Source organism: Triticum urartu, chromosome 1A (assembly GCF_056163025.1).
Source record: "Triticum urartu cultivar PI428250 chromosome 1A, HENAU_Tu73, whole genome shotgun sequence".
NCBI lineage: Eukaryota > Viridiplantae > Streptophyta > Magnoliopsida > Poales > Poaceae > Triticum > Triticum urartu.
In genome coordinates this window covers 141,857,474-141,875,208 of record NC_141873.1, presented here as the reverse complement: position 1 = coordinate 141,875,208, position 17,735 = coordinate 141,857,474, and positions in this window count along the sequence as shown.

The following is a 17,735-nucleotide window of genomic DNA, read 5'->3' as shown; positions in this document are numbered from 1 at the left end:
TGACGCTCAAACGGGTTTCGTACCTTGGCTCCGCTCGGGGAGTGGCGCGCGACGACCAGGTCCAAGGGACCTGGCTGGATGGCGTGTGCTTGGGCGAGGCCCGGGCGTAGCCCCCATGTCCAGCCCCCTCGCGCAGCACTCCCGAGGGGAGGCGTTGCGATGGTGCCAGACACTGAGCTCTGGGCTCCCTGAGGTTGGTACGGCCATGGGCCGCCCGCAGTTGTTTATCACCAGCGCGGAGCATAGCGCTTCCGTATGTGTACGGGCATAGCCGCTCCTCGGCAGTGTCGTCAGCCAGCGCGGAGCATGGTGCTTCCACTGGTGCGTGGGAGGGGTCTCCCCTCCGGGAGGAGCCCTCAGGGCATGTACAACCCCGCGCTGATACGTGGCTGGCACGGTAGGGCTAGGAGAGGTGTATTTGGGCACCCGTGAGCCAGCGCGGGACTCACGAGGCCCTACCTCGAGGCGGGTTGCGCCTGGCTCTGGGCCTTTATCAATTGGTGTGTTCCTGCAGGGTTGTTAGAATGCTCTACGTCCTCAGGTCCCGGCCCTCGAGCGAGCTCAGCCACCGCTGGTATGACAGGTCGCGATGTCGTGGGTCAAGGCCAGGGGGTGAGGGCTGGAGAGCCAGTAGGAGCCCATGAGTCGCGATGCTCAGGTACCCCCCTTTTAACGTGCAAGCGCTTTGCATGACAACAAGCAGTAGGTGATAATCATGGGAATCAGATTAAGCGTGAAAGAACAACTTCACCCTAAGGTAAATGCTAGAAATGCAACTGCCGCTGGGTCGGGCCCGAGCGGCGTCGGGATGATGCAGCCCGAGGGGCGCCCCCAACAAGGTAGGTAAAGAGCATAACCAAAATGGATACATGTCGCGGGGATGGACCCACGCGGCCTGGGAATGGTGCAGCCCTATGGGGCCCAGGGGCCTCGGGAGGCTCCGGTGGCGCGTGCAGGTCTTCGGGGACCATCGCCACCTCCGCCAGGACCGCGCGATGCCTGACCTCCTGAGCCTCCAGAATGCTCCTCAACAGGCGCTGATGTGTGGCGACCACGCTCGGCAGGCCGAAGGGCATGCGAACGTAGGCGCTCCTGGGACGCAGCTCGGTTGAGCCCTGGTACGTCGACGCAGGCGCGTAGTCCTCCATCCTCGCCTGGATGTGTGGCCATGACAGGTAAGCGGCGGCTGCCGCGCATGACTCTGGACTCTTGTAGCTCATGGGTGTTCCTTGCGATGAACTTCTACGGATTTGGTCTCCTTTGACTTGTACCTTCCTGGGGGAAGCGTGCTTGAAAGCACCCCTCCAAGTGGTGCCCGAGTGCCTCCCCCGTGACCTTGGCAAGGTCGGCGGCTCTCCAAGAGAGAGCCCTTGAGCCCTGCCTGAGGAGGCCCCTCGGCGCGCCTTCCTATGCGTGAGAGTGTGGCGCTCCCTGGTCGGGCGCGAATCTTGACGCGATACCTCCGGAGGTGCCTGCTTCCTTGTGGCTCGGGCCAAGTGAGGTCTTCTTCTTCTTGAGGGTCGCCTCGGCAGGCCTCCCGCTCCTGCGATCTGGGTCTTCGATTGCTGCGGCTTGGAACGCATGCTCGAGCGAGCACACTGCGTCCCTTTCTTCACAGGGTACGGTGATGACTCCACCACTTCCTGGCATCTTGAGGACATTGTAACCATGGTGAGTCACTACCATAAACTTGGCTAGGGTTGGGTACCCAAGGATGGCGTTGTACGGCAGGCGGATGTGAGCGACGTCGAAGTCGATGAGCTCGGTGCGGTAGTTGTTGCGTTGCCCGAAGGTGACCGGAAGGCGAACCTACCCAATTGGAACAGTGGAACCATCGGTGACTCCTGATAAAGGCTTGGTCGGCTGAAGCTGGTCGTACGGCACATGGAGATTGTCGAACGTCTCGACGGACAGGACGTTGAGTCCTTCTTCGCCATCGATGAGGGTCCTGGTGACCTGCACATTGCTGATGACTGGGGAGCAAAGCATCGGGAGGACTCCGGCCATTGCCGCACACTTGAGCTGGTCTGCGGAGCTGAATGTGATCGCACACGAAGACCACCTGAGAGGGCGCGTGGCCTCAAGCTTGGGAAGGACTGCATTCACCTCACGAGGAAACTACTTGAAGATGCGCTGTGAGGCTGGGGGCTGGGTGCCACCCAAGATGCAAGCAATTGCACGCGGCTCTTGGAAGCCCCCAGCCCCATCGTCTTGGTGTTGGCCTTCTTTTCTTTCGAGTCGGCTGCCGGGAGCTCGAGGAGGGAGAGACGCCCTTCCTCAGCCCTGGCGCACTTGTTCGCCAAGTTGAACAGCTCCAGGGATGTGCACAGGTCTTCATGGATTGCTAGCTCTTCCTTCATCTTGACGTCGCGCACGCCGTCGGAGAAGGCTGAGATGATAGCTTCTTCAGTCACCTTGGGGATCTTGAGGCGAGCGTAGTTGAAGCGCTGGATGTACTTCTGCAGGGTTTCTCCCGGCTGTTGCTTGATGCGGCGCCGGTCGCTCACGGCCGGGGGCCGGTCGCGAGTGCCCTGGAAGTTGGCGATGAAGCGGGTGCGCATCTCGCTCCAGGAGGGCGATGAAGCGGGTGCTGGGAGCCAGGTGCGGGCGCCGTCCTTGAGCGCCATGGGGAACCAATTCGCCATGACCTTTTCGTCTCCGTTGGCCGCTACGATGCCCAGCTCGTAGAGCTGCAGGAACTCCGCGGGGTCCGTTGTGCCATCGTAGCGGGGAGGGAGGTCAGGTTTGAACTTGCCTGGCCATGTGACACCGCGCAGCTCGGGGGTGAAGGCAAGGCAGCCCACCGTGGCCACCGGCGCCCTTTGCTGGTGCTGGACTTGTTCTTGCGGGTCACCACGCGCCTCCACTAGGAGCAGCACGGGGTCTCGTCGTGGGGGCGCTGGGGCGCGATCTTGGCGTGCCGGCGCTGGGAGCGCGCGAGCACCTTCCCGGGGTCGTGGGATCTCTTGGCAGCTCCCTTCTTGCTGTGCAAGCGCCGGACGTGGAGGGTCCCGCCCTGGGGCTGCGCGCCTTGGAGCCAAGGCACCTTCTTGGGGAGGAGGCGGCGGAGGCGCCTCCTAATCCTAGGCCCCTGCATGGGATGAGGGCGAAGCAGCGAGAGGGACCGCAAGGGGGAGCCCCCCGCGGCACTGACGAGCTCGGTGATGCGGGCGAGCCAGTCCTCGTAGAGGTCGTCGACGGGGCGATAGTGCAGGAGCTCCGGCGCCAAGAGCGATGAGGCGTGCGCATCCATGGGTGCTCGACGGGCGTGGGACGACGAGCCAGCTGGAGTCAGCGACGGGGTGGCGGTGCGGCCATCCCGCCGCACCGAAGGATGCTGGGACGAGGCATTCTGCTCATTCCCTGTCGGGCCGGTGGCGGCGTTGGCGGCGGGTGACGGGGAACGATGTGGGGGGCCGCCAACAGGCGTCGTCTGGGCGACGCGAGTGGCGCGAGCAGCCCGGCGCTCGGTGCGAGCCCGGCGAGCGTGAGCCATGGACACGACGGAAGATCACGCGCGAACAGCGGAAGAAAGATTCTGGTGCACCCCTACCTGGCGCTCCAAATGTCGGATTTCGGGTTCCGACAGACCCTTGAGGTTCGAACACTGGGGTGCGCGCGGAGATCTCTCCCCTACCGATCTACATCTGATCCTCTCGTGCGAACTAAGATGAAAATGATGAACAACACAAGAGACACGAGGTTTATACTGGTTCGGGCCACCGTTGTGGTGTAATACCCTACTCCAGTGTGTGGTGTGGTGGATTGCCTCTGGGGCTGATGATGGACAGTACAAGGGAAGAACAGCCTCGCGAGAGGTGTTCTTGCGCTGGTGCGATGAACTGCTAGGGTGAGTTCCGTCGCCTCTCTCTCTCTCTCTCTGCTAGGGTTCTACCAGATCTCTCGATGTTCTTGGGGTATCTAGATGTCTCTACTCTGTGGTGGCTTGCTCTATTTATAGAGGCCCTGGGCCTCTCCCCGAATAATTGAGCGGGAAGGGCGCCAACAATTGTCCATTTTGAAGGGGAACATCTAGTACAAGTTATCCTAACCAAAGGTGGTCTTCGGCTGCCAAAAGCACTGGTGATGATGTCGTCTTGGGCTCCACGGTGACCTCCGTCCTGCTATCTGGCTGGTCTTGGTCTCGTTGCACCGGAATGCTAACCTTTGCCTGATCCCTTGGCCTGTGCTTGCCCCCTTTGCACCAAAGGGGAAACAAGGACCCTATGTAGGGCGGCGCCCGCCTGGCGCCCGCCTGGCCTTGATCGTCACGGCTTGCGTCATGGGATCCTTGCGAGGTACCCTCGCATTGATCTCTCCGCCTCCTCGCGAGCCTGCCTGATGAGGCCGCTCTCGAGGAAGCTTCCTGTCATCCGCCCCGCGAGGCTTGGCCTCTCGCGAGGGTCTTGAGCTTGCGTTGATGAAGATGGGCCGCGCTGGGCCCCCACTTGAGCCACGCCGTAGGCCACAGGCTAGAAAGTCTAGGGACCCCCGTTCCCAGAATGCCGACAACCGCGTGCCCCTCCCAAGAGGATCCTCGGCGAGGGAAAATGTATGAAGGTCGTTTGAGCATCAAGGGGGACTCCTGAGCATCCCGACTCAGGAGCCTAACTGGCCACGTAGCCCCTCGCCCCTTGGTGTCATCCTGGTGATCCGGACGACCCAACGGCGGCTGAGGTATGCGTGGGGTCAGGCCCTGCCGACGTAGAACACTAGACCTACTCCTGCATCTCCTTTCTGTAAGCTATTTGCGCGTCAAGGGGGACTCCTGAGCATCGCGACTCAGGAGCCTAACTGGCCACATAGCCCCTCACCCCTTGGTCTGATCCTAGTGAACCAAACGACCCAATGGCGGCTGAGGTATGCGCTGGGTCGGGCTCTGCCGATGTAGAACATGAAGAAAACAGGAAGGAAATCACGGAACTCAAACAAATATTACAAGATATACTGTTTCTCGAATACCAAACACAAGTTTAAACGCCTCCACGAGGCATGGTTCATGTTGCAGAAGCAAAAGCAGGAAAAGGAGCCGCCAACAAGCCATCACGTCATCCCTGGACGCTGTCGTCACTTGCAGAAGGTCCCCCCTCGACGGCAACGTTGCCCTCACCAGCGCCGCCCACCGGAGTGGCAAGTTCAGCGGCGCCACCAGTTGGGGGCGCAGGGTCGAAGGCGCGGAACTTCTTCAGCAAGGCCTCCACCTGGCCCTTCACAGCTTTGGCAGCGGCTGCGCAGTGCTCGTCATCCGTGGGCTTGAGCAGCTCGTCAAGGTCGGCGTCAGGATTGCAAAGATGGAGGTGTCTAAAGACGCGCGTCAACATGGCCGAGGAAAGCGTGCAGGGTCAGCGCAGAGAGAGCGCGCTCCAGGGTGTCAGGGGAGGCGAAAGGATCCGGGGTTAGAAGTGCAGCGGAGGAAGGAGGAGACAACGTCGTCACCATGGCCTGATAGGCTTGGAGATCCTAAACTTGGGGGACCACAGCAGCCGAGCTGAACGTCGGCACCTCGGGAGCCAGTGGCGCTACGGGGGCTGCCTCCTCTGGAGGACACTCCCCCAAGTCTCGCGAGGATGATCGGGCCAAGGAAACGCGAGCGCCGTCACTGCCCTTCCCCACAAAGGAGGGAGCGGACGCCACAGGAAACTTGGTCCCGAGCAGTACCACCGCTTCCTCCTTCCTCTTCTTCGCCGCGCGTGTTGGCCTAATTGCGCAACGGAGAAGCACCAAGAATCAGCAGCAGAAGCAAGGACAAGGCAGGACAAGAATACTTACTGGTCCACCATGGCGTAGTCTCTCCACTTCCTAAGCTTGAAACCTGAGAGCCTCGCAGCCTGAGGCACGGGCGCGTGGGCTCCAGGCATAGAAGAAGAGGCCACAGGTAGGCCGGAAGCAGCTCCAGGCAGCATCAGAACTGGGCGCCATCTCGGGAGATCAGCGCCGACCTTCCCCTCGTTGGAACCTCGGCCGTTGACCTCCTCTGGGGACGGTCCTTGGACCTCATGGAGCCCCCTGCTGTGCGCAGCTCATCTTTTTCCAGGGGGGACATCGGCCTCGTCATCGTCATCAGGAAGGGTGCGGAGGATGTCGGCCTTGCGCAAAGGGGAGGTCTCCCCCGCCACTTCGCGGGTCGCCTCCGCGTCGCGCTCCTCCTCCTCCTCTTTTTCCTCCTCTTCCTCCGCCCGAGACTCGTCGGAAGACACATCCACCAGGGTCGTCATCATCGGGACATTCGAAGGAACAGGCGGCGCAAGCCCACGCTCGTCGAAGACGGGCATGGCGGCGGCAGCCTCTGCCCCATTTGAGCGGCAGAACAAGGGAACGAAGGAGTCCGGCGGCTACCCTTGGTCGTCCCCAACCAAGGAGCGGAGGGCCAAGCGCAGCTCCTCGTCAGAAAGGGCCTCTGAGCGTAGGCAGAGGTCATGCCCTTCGTCTCTAAGCTTCAACAAGGGGTGCGGGCGCGCCTGAAGGGGAGCCACACGCTACTTCATAAATTCTTTGACGATCATGGCCCCCGTCAGCTTTGCCGCCCTTGAGTCACCAGGCCTCGGGTCGGCGGTCATCCTCTCCAACACCTGCGCCGCCTGGGAGTCCGTGAGCTTCGCGCAAGGCCACCCCTCTTGGGACACAGGCATCTCCGTCGGCAGCACCAGCCAGGGGTTGGTGCACTTGGCATCAATCAAGACCCACTAGCTCCTGAAGCCCTCGGCCTTCTTCCCGACTTTGAGATGGCGTTGGTCTTGTTGGCCGTGACGAAGCCAACGCACCCGGAGTACTGGCCCTCCTTGATCCGGAGGAAGAAGAAGTGGCGCAGCAGGGCCATGGACGGCATCACTCCAACATACGCCTCACAGTAGAAGGCGAAGATCGACAGGAGGAGGATGGAGTTGGGATGAAGATGGAGAGCGTGGATCTTGTAATGGCTAAGGATGGAGTAGAAGAAGTCGGAGAAGGGGGGAACCAGCCCGGCGACGATGCTGCTCATAAAGAAGAGGTAGAAGGTGCTGCCCGAGGCCTCCGGCTTAGCGGAGCCAGCCCGGAGCGTAGTCTTCCTCTTCTCGTCACCCTCTGCCGTCATCAGGAGCACGGCGACAAGTTTCTTCTCTGAAACGCTCGGCGCATCGAGCGCCGACTCATACCAAGATGATGAGGGAACGGCCCGAGCTTTCTTGGGCGCCATTGGCGGCAGGCTTGAAGGAGGATCCGGGCGGATCTGGAGTCTCTGGAAGCAAGGAGCGAGAAAGGGGATCTGGAGCAAGGCGAAGGAAAGCAATGAAGGCAAATGCAGCCCGCGCCAGCCTTTTGTCAGTCGTGCAGTTGCCGAGGCAGCGTGGGGAAGCAGAGAAGCCCACATCCCATCAATCACCACACGTCAACCGAGGCCGCATGCTCATTGGGGCCCGCGGCGCTCCGCACTTGCCCCTTGGCTTCGACTCGAAGCCCAGTCCGAGCGCGCCTTGGGCCGTGGGCTACTGTCGGTGACCTTGGAACGGGGGTCCCCAGACTTGCCTGCCTGCGGCCCACATCATGGCTCCACCAGCGGCCCTATACGCCCCATCTTCAGCAGCAAACACTCAAGACCCTCGCGAGGCAGACGACACAAGACCCCTTCAGGGGCGGCCTCACAAGGCTGGCTCGCAAGGGGCGGAGAGATCAAGGCGAGGGGCACCTCACGAGGTCCTTGTGACCCAAGCCATGACGACCAAGGCCAGGCGGGCGCCAGCGCGCACAGTGTACTCGTTTCCTCTTTGGTGCTAAGGAGGCAAGCGCAGGCGAGGAGTCCCGAGGCATCAGGCAAAGGTTTCCATATCGGTGCAACAAGACCAAGACCAGCAGGATGGCAAGACAGAGGTCACCATGGAGCCCAGGACAGCGTCACCGCCAGAGCCTTTGGCAGGCGAAGACCACCTTTTGTCAGGATAACTTGTACTAGTTGTCTCCCTTTGAATTTGGCCGTTGTTGGATCCCTTCCCGCCAACATTTGGGAAGAGGACCAGGGCCTCTATAAATAGGACTAGCCACCACTGTAGGGAGGCATCGGATCTGGAACTGGACCCATTCCCCCAAGGCCACCATACAAGCTCACCGAGCTCAAGAACACCTCCCCTCAGGAGGCTGTTCATCCCTTGTACTCGTTCATCCTCAGCCTACGAGGTAATCCACCACACCACACTGGAGTAGGGTATTACATCACATTAGTGGCCCGAACCAGTACAAACCCTGTGTCCTTTGTTCTGCGAGTTCGACGTGCTGAGCTTTGAGATTGTGGTGAGAGCGTGAGCTTGGGGGAGGGGATATCTTCTTGCACACCCCAGAGTTCGAACCTCAAGGGTTTGCCGGAACCCGAAATCCGACACCTACTGCTAAATGACTAGATGGCGCAATGGGAGGAGCTGCATAAGATGTTCGGCACGGCCATGAAGGACTTCATAGTCCGGTTGTGGCCGGCTGAAGCCATTCTGGATAGCTACTTCGGCCTCGTGCGGCGTCTCGTCGATGCGCTGCCCCGGATTGACGCCGTCAAGAGGTGGTCCTGTATGGAAGGAGCGCGTATGGCTTTCGCCCATGTCAAGATGCACTGGGTGAAAATGAATGCCGAAAAGATGGCAGTTGAGGGTCGTCCCAAAAGCAAGGCCCACCGCACATCGGAGCGCTATTTTGAGGACGTGCTAAAAGGTGCTCGCCTTATAGAAGGCCAATGCTCTAAGGACGTAGTGTTCGAATAAAAGAGTTCGAACTGTCTAGGGATTTGTGTTATAAACTAAGTGTTTTGTAATATATTCATTCCTTGATGAAAAGTTTTTATCCTCATGTGCGGCCGTTTATTATATCTAAGTTCAGCCCCCATGTAGATGGTACTGGGGTGTTCGGAATGGAACATAACTACACTTAACCCAACGACTTGGTCCTTGAAGGAGGTGTCAGTGCAGCAAACCAGGCAATCAGACTATTCGATTTATTGCTCTCACTTAGCTATAGGAGTTTGACAATGGGTCTATTAGGTAGCCCCTAGTATGTACGCGGCTACCTTGATGCGGATGCGTTACATATGTGACCGGGAAACGGTCCTTCGTGTAATATGGAAAAATCACTCAGGATTGTAATGAATCGCCGAGTGGCTGACCAGCTCTCGCCGCATCATGACAGTCAGTTTTTGGCTTTCTCTACTGAGGTGCTTAACCAGACGAACCAGAAACACAATCACAGTAGTTCTCCCTTTACTACCCTAGCCGATAAGACGGAACGTAAGGTAGCAAACACAGGAGCCGGGCAACCCAACTATTGACCAAAGACATGATTCGGAGCCAATGCATATAATGCCGAGCTCGGGACGCCGAATTGTGGTGTAAAGCTGTTCGGACTTTTGTTTGGCAACACATATGTTGCCCAATAGAGCACCTGGCAATTTTATGTCGAGGTGTGTACGTGAGACCACTTAACAGGCAGAAAAAAATGACACCGAATACGAATTTTGGTTCACTGAAATCTGATTGATACGTCAAAACATAATCTTACAGAAGGTACCATAATCACCAAGGCCATTTTAAATGCCGGGGGTCTAGGGCTAAGGGAAAAGCTCTATAAAATGAGGCGATTCTGCAAAATGCTTTGCACCTTCCTGCCGCACGTCTGCGCCGCTTTGGCCCAAATAAGAAAGATTCCTTTAAAGGAATGGTCTTCGGCCATGTATACGGAACTGGGCTTGGAAAGAGTCCTCATGGGTCCGAAGAATGAGTAGGTTTTGATTCACCTGTGGTAAAAAAGAAAAGATGATTAAATAAAGGGGAAGGTCGTATAAGGCCGAACCTTTTTATAGGCCTATCCGTATATTGCCTCCACCGATGCCCAAGGTATTTTGAGTGCATAATTGTGCACGCACGGTACGAATTCCGTTGATGTAAGTGGCGGTCGACGGAGGCTAGGATGCTAATCTAGCCCTGAAGTTGCCGGACTGCCGGCATGTAGAACTGACCGGTCTTGCGTGGAGAAGTCCAGTGGCCTAACAGCCAAGGAGCTGTGCGGCTTGATAGGGCCGCTTTTTTACTTCGGCTGCAATGGCCGCTGTATGCTCCTTAGTACGGAGGGAGCGCTCCATGTTTACATTGATTGTAATGACGCCACGTGGACCGGGCATCTTGAGCTTCAAATAGGCGTAATGCGGGACCGCATTGAAGCGGGCAAAAGCAGTTCGTCCGAGCAGTGCATGATAGAGGCTGCGGAAGGGGACGATGTTGAAGATCAAGTCTTCGCTCCGGAAGTTATCCAGCGAGCCGAAGACTACATCCAGCGTGATTGAGCCCGTACAACGGGCCTCTTTGCCAGGTATTACTCCTTTGAAGGTAGTTCTAGTGGGCTTGATTCTTGAGGGATCAATGCCCATTTTGCGGACAGTGTCTTGATAAAGTAGATTGAGACTGCTGCCGCCATCCATGAGGACTCGCGTAAGGTGGAATCCGCCGATGATTGGATCGAGGACCAGAGCTGCTAAACCTCTGTGATGGATACTGGTTGGGTGGTCCTTTCGATCGAAGGTGATCGGACAAGCCGACCATGGGTTAAATTTGGGGGCGACCGACTCTATGGCGTAGACGTCCCGTAGTGCGCGTTTGCGCTCCCTCCTAGGGATATGTGTGACATATACCATATTCACCATTTTTACATCGGGGGGAAATTGCTTCTGTCCCCCTGTGTTCGGATGACGAGGCTCTTGGTCATCGTCGTCACTTGGCGATCCTTTTTCCTTGTGTTCGGCGTTAAATTTGCCGGCCTGCTTAAAGGCCCAACAATTTCTGTTGGTACGATTGGCAGGTTTATTGGGGGTGCCATGAATTTGGCAAGGCCGGTCCAGTATTCTGTCTAGACTGGATGGGACATCTCTGTTTGCCTTGATTGCCTTTTTCCGTTGACCGTATTTGCGGTCACTGAATCCGGCATTGACTGTCGTGTCTTGGGCTCCTTCGTTATTGTTTCGACGCTTGTGCATGTCGCGTCGTGGCTTGCCATTGCCGTCCCTGGCTTCGGAGGTACCAGGGTCGCTGGTGCTATTGCTTCTGCGAGCAAGCCAACTATCTTCTTCCGTGCAAAAACGGGTCATAAGTGCAGTGAGGGCTGCCATGGACTTCGGCTTTTCTTGGCCGAGGTGTCGGGCAAGCCACTCGTCTCGGACACTATGTTTGAAGGCCGCGAGGGCTTCTGCGTTCGTACAATCCAAAATCTGGTTCTTTTTTATTAGGAACCTTGTCCAAAGCTGTCGGGCCGATTCCCCGGTTTGCCGGATTTTGTGGCTAAGGTCATCGACATCTGGGGGGCGAACGTAGGTACCTTGGAAGTTGTCTCTGAATGCATCCTCCAGGTCCTCCCAGCTACCGATAGAATTTTCTCATAGACTGTTCAGCCAGTGTCGTGCCGGTCCCTTAAGTTTGAGGGGAAGGTATTTGATGGCGTGTAGATTGTCACCGCGAGCCATGTGAATGTGGAGAAGAAAGTCTTCAATCCATACTGCGGGATCTGTTGTGCGGTCATATGATTCGATGTTCATGGGTTTGAACCCTTCTAGGAACTGGTGCTCCATTACCTCATCGGTGAAGCATAGGGGGTGTGTGGCGCCCCTATATCAGGTCGTGTCACAATGCAGTTTAGATGAAGTCTGTATGCGGTTTTCGGCCGGGGCGCGGTCATGCTTGGCGCGCTGGGATTGGTAACCGTCCTCTCGCGTCGGGGCATGCCCCCGCGATCCATATATTGATCTGGTCTGACCTGCTCTATTTTCCAGGTCTTGTCGTAGGTCATATGTGTATCCCTGTGTTGTTGTTTCTCTGCTTTTACGGCAAGGTGGAGCGGGCTGGTGTTCGGCTTGAGCTGTTGTTCTGCACTGGCCACGTGGTGGTCGCTTGGGTCCGTTAGCTACATTATGTGCAGGCGGTATGGGCTCCAGCGCCTCGTCGTCGAATTGGGGTAGCAGCTTACGCTTCGGGTAACTATTTCTTAGGCGTTCGAGGTCGTACTATTCGGCTGCCAGGACATTAGTCCATCTGTCGTTGAGAAGATCTTAGTCAGCTTGAAGCTGTTGCTGCTTCTTTTTTAGGATTCTGGCCGTTGCTATTAGCCGGTGCTTGAAGCGCTCTTGCTCGAGGGCTCCTTTGTCATGATAAAATCTTTGTTGCCGAGGCTCACGTCGTCCTCGGAGAGTGGTGGATAGTTGTTGTCCTCCGAGTCTTCGTTCCCTGCTTGCTCCTCGGGATCAATTTGCCCGTCCTCCCGATCGTCCTGTTCAGATGTTGGCTCGATGGGGTCTTCTTGGTCTTCGGCATTCTCCGGAGTATCATTATCTCCGGTGCTGGTGTCGCTGTTCTTACCGCGATGCGATTTAGGGCGACGCTGCTGACATCGACATTTTGGCAGTATCTCAAGAGGTTCGTCCTTGACTATGTTTTTCTCATCATTGTCGTCGCCGTCTTTAGGTTTATCCACCATGTATATGTCCTACGAGGAGGTGGCCGTCCAACGTCCGGTGACTGGCGGGTTTTGGGCCTGCTCCTCTCCGGCATCTTCGTCCATACCGTCGATGTCTTCGGAGGCGTAATCAAGCATGTCGGTTAAATCCTCAACAGTGGCTATGAAGTGAGTGGTGGGTGGGAAGTAAAATTCCCTATTTCCAGCCCCTAGTCCGGGTTGTGCGTGATTTAGAAGTGGTTCCTCTGTGATGATGAGGGATCACATTAGGTCGAAAGCCTCATTTAAGAGCGAGGTCTGGACGGGGACCAAAGTTCCCTAGCCGAACTCGCGTGACGCGGACTTCGAGGGTTCGGAACTAGTGTCCGAAGGAGAGCTCGGCTTTGTGATGACTGCCGGTGGCGCTATTTTCTCTGGATCTCCAGTATTAAGATCCATAGTTGCAGAGAGTCCGGAGGGCTCTAGACTCCCGTCTCCTGACCTGGTGACGCGCTCCAGATCTAAGGCCGGAGCGGTGGTTGAGGCCGTGAACCCTTGGAAGACCAAATCTCCTCGGATATCAGCAATATAGCTCAGATTTCCAAAATTGATCTGGTGACCAGGGGCGTAGTTGTCGATCTGCTCTTGATGGCCAACTGAGTTGGCATGCAGTGCAAAGCCGCCGAATACAAAGACCTGGTCAGGGAGAAAAATATCTTTCGTGGCACCGTTGTTGTAGATGATTGATGGAGCCATCGATCCTTTCAACGATGGCACAGTGGAACTCTCAATGAAATCACCAATGTCGGTGTCAAAACCGGCAGATCCCGGGTAGGGGGTCCCGAACTGTGCGTCTAAGGATCGAGGGTAATAGGAGGCCGGGGACACGATGTTTACCCAGGTTTGAGCCCTCTTAATGGAGGTAATACCCTACTTCGTGCTTGATTGAATTTGATGAGTATAGGGGTTACAAGAGTTGATCTACCACGAGATCATAATGGCTAAACCCTAGATGTCTAGCCTATATGATTATGATCGCCCCTATGGACTAAACCCTCCGGTTTATATAGACACCGGAGGGGGCTAGGGTTGTATAGAGTCGGTTTACAGAGAAAGGAATCTTCATATCCGCACGCTAAGCTTGCCTTCCACGCCAAGGAGAGTCCCATCCGGACACAGGGAAAGCCTTCTGTCTTGTATCTCCACGGCCCATTAGTCTGGCCCATATCACATAGCCCGGACGCCCGAGGACCCCATAATCCTGGACTCCCTCAGTCATGCCTAACCAAATATACACAACAAAGTTTGAAGGCTTTAGAAGGACAAACTTACATTATTGGTGAAGACAGGCTCTATAAAGCCCTTGTCCATGCTGATGGGGGGGGGGCAATTCAAGAAGTTTACCACAGAATCTTCTTCATAAGCATTGCCTTTATTCTACATTTTGTTAAGAGTAAATATAGATGTGATAATATAAGAAGAAATGGAGAATATTTAAGATAACATGAAGAGTGATGCTACATAACCAAGTAGCTATAAATGTAAGTACATCGACACAGGCAAAAGACACAGCCATGAGCAATGCAGAGCTAAACTTCTTCAGTACCATCTGTGTTATCCAACCTTATGGTAAGAGTAAATATAGATCTGATCTGTAGAAAATGGAGGGCAAAGGAAAATAAGCTGTAGAGTGATGGTACATGAACAACTAGCTGTCAATATAAGTACATTGATAAAGGATAGCAGGTACTTACACGAACAATGCAGAGCTAAAAAAATTCATTTGGATTGGATATATTCTACACTAATGTAACCATTCATACAGATCAGATAATTTGGAGTGAACAACTGATAAGCAAGCTATCATGCCTACTGCTGTCACATAATGAACCAGGTATGAATGCAAGTACAGTGATACAGGACAACAAGTACTAACAAAAGCAAAGCAGTGGGCAGCTGTCGGATTTCGGGTTTCGGCAGACCCTTGAGGTTCGAACACTGGGGTGCGCGCGGAGATCTCTCCCCTACCGATCTACGTCCGATCCTCTCGTGCGAACTAAGATGAAAATGACGAACAACACAAGAGACACGAGGTTTATACTGGTTCGGGCCACTGTTGTGGTGTAATACCCTACTCCAGTGTCTGGTGTGGTGGATTGCCTCTGGGGCTGATGATGGATAGTAGAAGGGAAGAACAGCCCCCCGAGGGGTGTTCTTGAGCTGGTGTGGTGTGTTCTACTTAGTCTCTACTGGGCTTTCTCTCTCTCAGCTAGGGTTCTACCAGATCTCTCCCTCCCTTTCCTCCTTTTTTCTCCCTTGTGGAGGCTAGCTCTATTTATAGAGGCCCTGGGCCTCTCCCCGAATAATTGAGCGGGAAGGGCACCAACAATTGGCCATTTTGAAGGGGAACATCTGTTACAAGTTATCCTGACCAAAGGTGGTCTTCGGCTGCCAAAAGCACAGGTGATGACGCCGTCTTGGGCTCCACGGTGACCTCCGTCCGGCCGTCTGGCTGGTCTTGGTCTCGTCGCACCGGAATGGTAACCTTTGCCTGATACCTTGGCCTGTGCTTGCCCCGTTTGCACCAAAGGGGAAACAAGGACCCTGCGTAGGCCGACGCCCGCCTAGAGCTCGCCTGGCCTTGATCCTCACGGCTTGCGTCATGGGATCCTCGCGAGGTACCCTTGCGTTGATCTCTCTGCCTCCTCGTGAGCCTGCCTGATGAGGCCGCTCTCTTGAGAAAGCTTCTTGTCGCCGCCCCGCGAGACTTGGCCCCTCGCGAGGGTCTTGAGCTTGGGCTGATGAAGACGGGCCGCGCTGGGCCCCCACCTGAGCCATGCCGCAGGCCGCAGGCAGGCAAGTCTGGGGACCCCCGTTCCGAGAACACCGACAGTAGCCCCCGGGCCCAAGGCGCGCGCGGGCTTGGCTTAGCAGAGAAGCAAAGGGGCAAGCACAAAGCGTCGCGGGCCCTAACAGCCTGCGGCCTTGGGCGCCGCGTGGTGGTTAATTGGACGTGGGCGTCTGTGCCTCCTACAATGCCTCGGTAACCGCACGACTCGACGAGTCCCTACATGCAGAGATATGGGTCATGATTACCTGAGGTCATGGTGCTCGGCGGTTGGCCTTCCCCGGCTATAAGTACGGGGCCGTGTGGGCTCTGCCAGTTCACCCCTTTCCGTTACTCCTCCTCTTCTTCTTCCTCATCCTTGCTTCCTCTTGCACCAATGGCACCGATCCGCCGGTTTTCAGCTAAGGAGAATGGAAAGGCCCCCAGAGAGGGTCCTGACCCCCTCCCGCCGAAGAAGCGGCCAATCCTCTGTCACCGGGACGAAGGCGCCTGGCAAGTGGTGTCGCGGCCGTGGTACGAGCAGCCGCCGCCTGGGTTTCCGCTGCCCTTGTACGCCCGCGTCATGGGCCCCAGGGGGGAGGGCATCGAGCAACACCGACAGTGTCGCTGTCGACGCCGACGAGTCACGGTGGTGTGTGTCGTTCCCCCTGGAGTCCATGCGAAGCGCTCCTCTCGTGAGCTTGTGCTCCACGCCGCCATGCCTCCAACTTCGTGGATCCGCCTTCCTCCCTCTTTCGCCTTCGAGATGCCGCCGAGCAGGGCCCAGGAGCTCTGGCTGCAGCACGCCGACTGTGGCACCCCTGCAACCGGTGCGGAGGTCGCGGTCGTCGCTCAGGGCAAGGTCTTCATGACCCAGGGCTGGGGTGAGATTGCCCGGGTCTGTCGCGTGGACGGCGCCTTGGTGATCCATCTTGAATACGACGGCGCCTCCTTGATGTTCTTCAAGGTCTTTGATGCAGAGGGACGCCGGCTGGAATGCTGCCCTAAGGGAAGCGGCAGTGGTGACGAAATGGCGAGGACCAGCCCCGCCCGTTGGTCCTCATGCAGTTCCTCAGGCAGCAGTGGAGGGGCTGAGGGCTTCAGCGGCTCCCCCGAACTCCTCGCGACCCCGGAGACGAGCGACAACAGCTACGAGCCTCCGAGCTCGCGCCGTGCTCGGAGTGGGGCAGCTGCATCGGGCCGCCAGCGCCACTGATCTGGATGGGGTTGGCGCCGTCACTGGGCAGCCCACTGTTGATGATGGCGTCGCTTGGGGAGGTGCTAGCGAGTAGCGTTCCTTAGGGTTAGCACCTTTTGTTCCTTGCGAGGAATTAAAGCAACACCCCGCGTGGGTATGTAAGGCGTCTGCCGTGCCTTCTGTAAATACTATATCCTTAATATGAATTGGCGTGAGGTGTCCGTTCTGTCCCGGCTAAGCTCCCCCTTTCTATCCTCATGAGGACTTGGCGCTCTACGCTGACAGGTCCCAGTCCACACGCAAGCTTCAGCCGTCGCTGGTATGCCAGGTCACGATGCCATGGTCAAGGCCAGGCGGTGAGCGGCCCGAGGTCCGGTAAGAGCCCCCGAGTCACGATGCACGAGAGGTCCCCTTCAGCGCTCAAGCAATCCTTGTTAGGAGAGAAAGGAAGGTAGCATCACCGTGACAGAGTTGCACTGGGCGGGGATTTAGCGTTGCGTTGGTCTAGCTCTTGCGAGGGCGCGGCTTATCTTGTGCGTCTGACGTAGTTCCTCGGAGAGGCGCCCGGCCCGAGAGGCGGTGGCCGAGGTACTGCTGGGTGAGGCCCTCAGGAGCTTCTTCCCACTCCCCCGCACTTTCCTTAACGCTCTACGTCCTCAGGTCCCGGCCCTCGAGCGAGCTCAGCCGCCGCTGGTATGACAGGTCGCGATGCCGTGGGTCAAGGCTAGGGGGTGAGGGCTGGAGAGCCAGTGAGAGCCCATGAGTCGCGATGCTCAGGCGCCCCCCCCCCTTTTAACATGCAAGCGGTCCGTGCCGAAGAGTGGGAGAGAGAGCTCACAATGCCCCCAACGTCGCTCCTGGAGTAGATCCTGCACACCAATCATGAGGAGAAACAAGGCATGTCGTTACGGTCGCCGGCCAACCTATGGTCACTCTGAGGGAGCGGTCAGGGCACTAAGGGCCTGGTGAGGTGGCGCCATGCGGGGCTGCCGCGGCCAGAGCTCGACCACTCAGGTTTATCAACACTGCAGGGACGGACCCGTGCACACAAGCCGTGCCAGAGCGAGCGGCTCTTCAGATAGGCGTCGATCGAGCAGGTGATTAGGTCAGGTATGTTAAGCACATAGGAAATCCAATTTCAAGCAAGCGCAGGTAAAAGCAACCGCCGCTGGGTCGGGCCCGAGCGGCGTGGGGATGATGCAGCCCGAGGGGCGCCCCCAACAAGGTAAGTAAAGAGCCTAACCAAAATGGATACATGCCGCGGGGACGGACCCACGCGGCCTG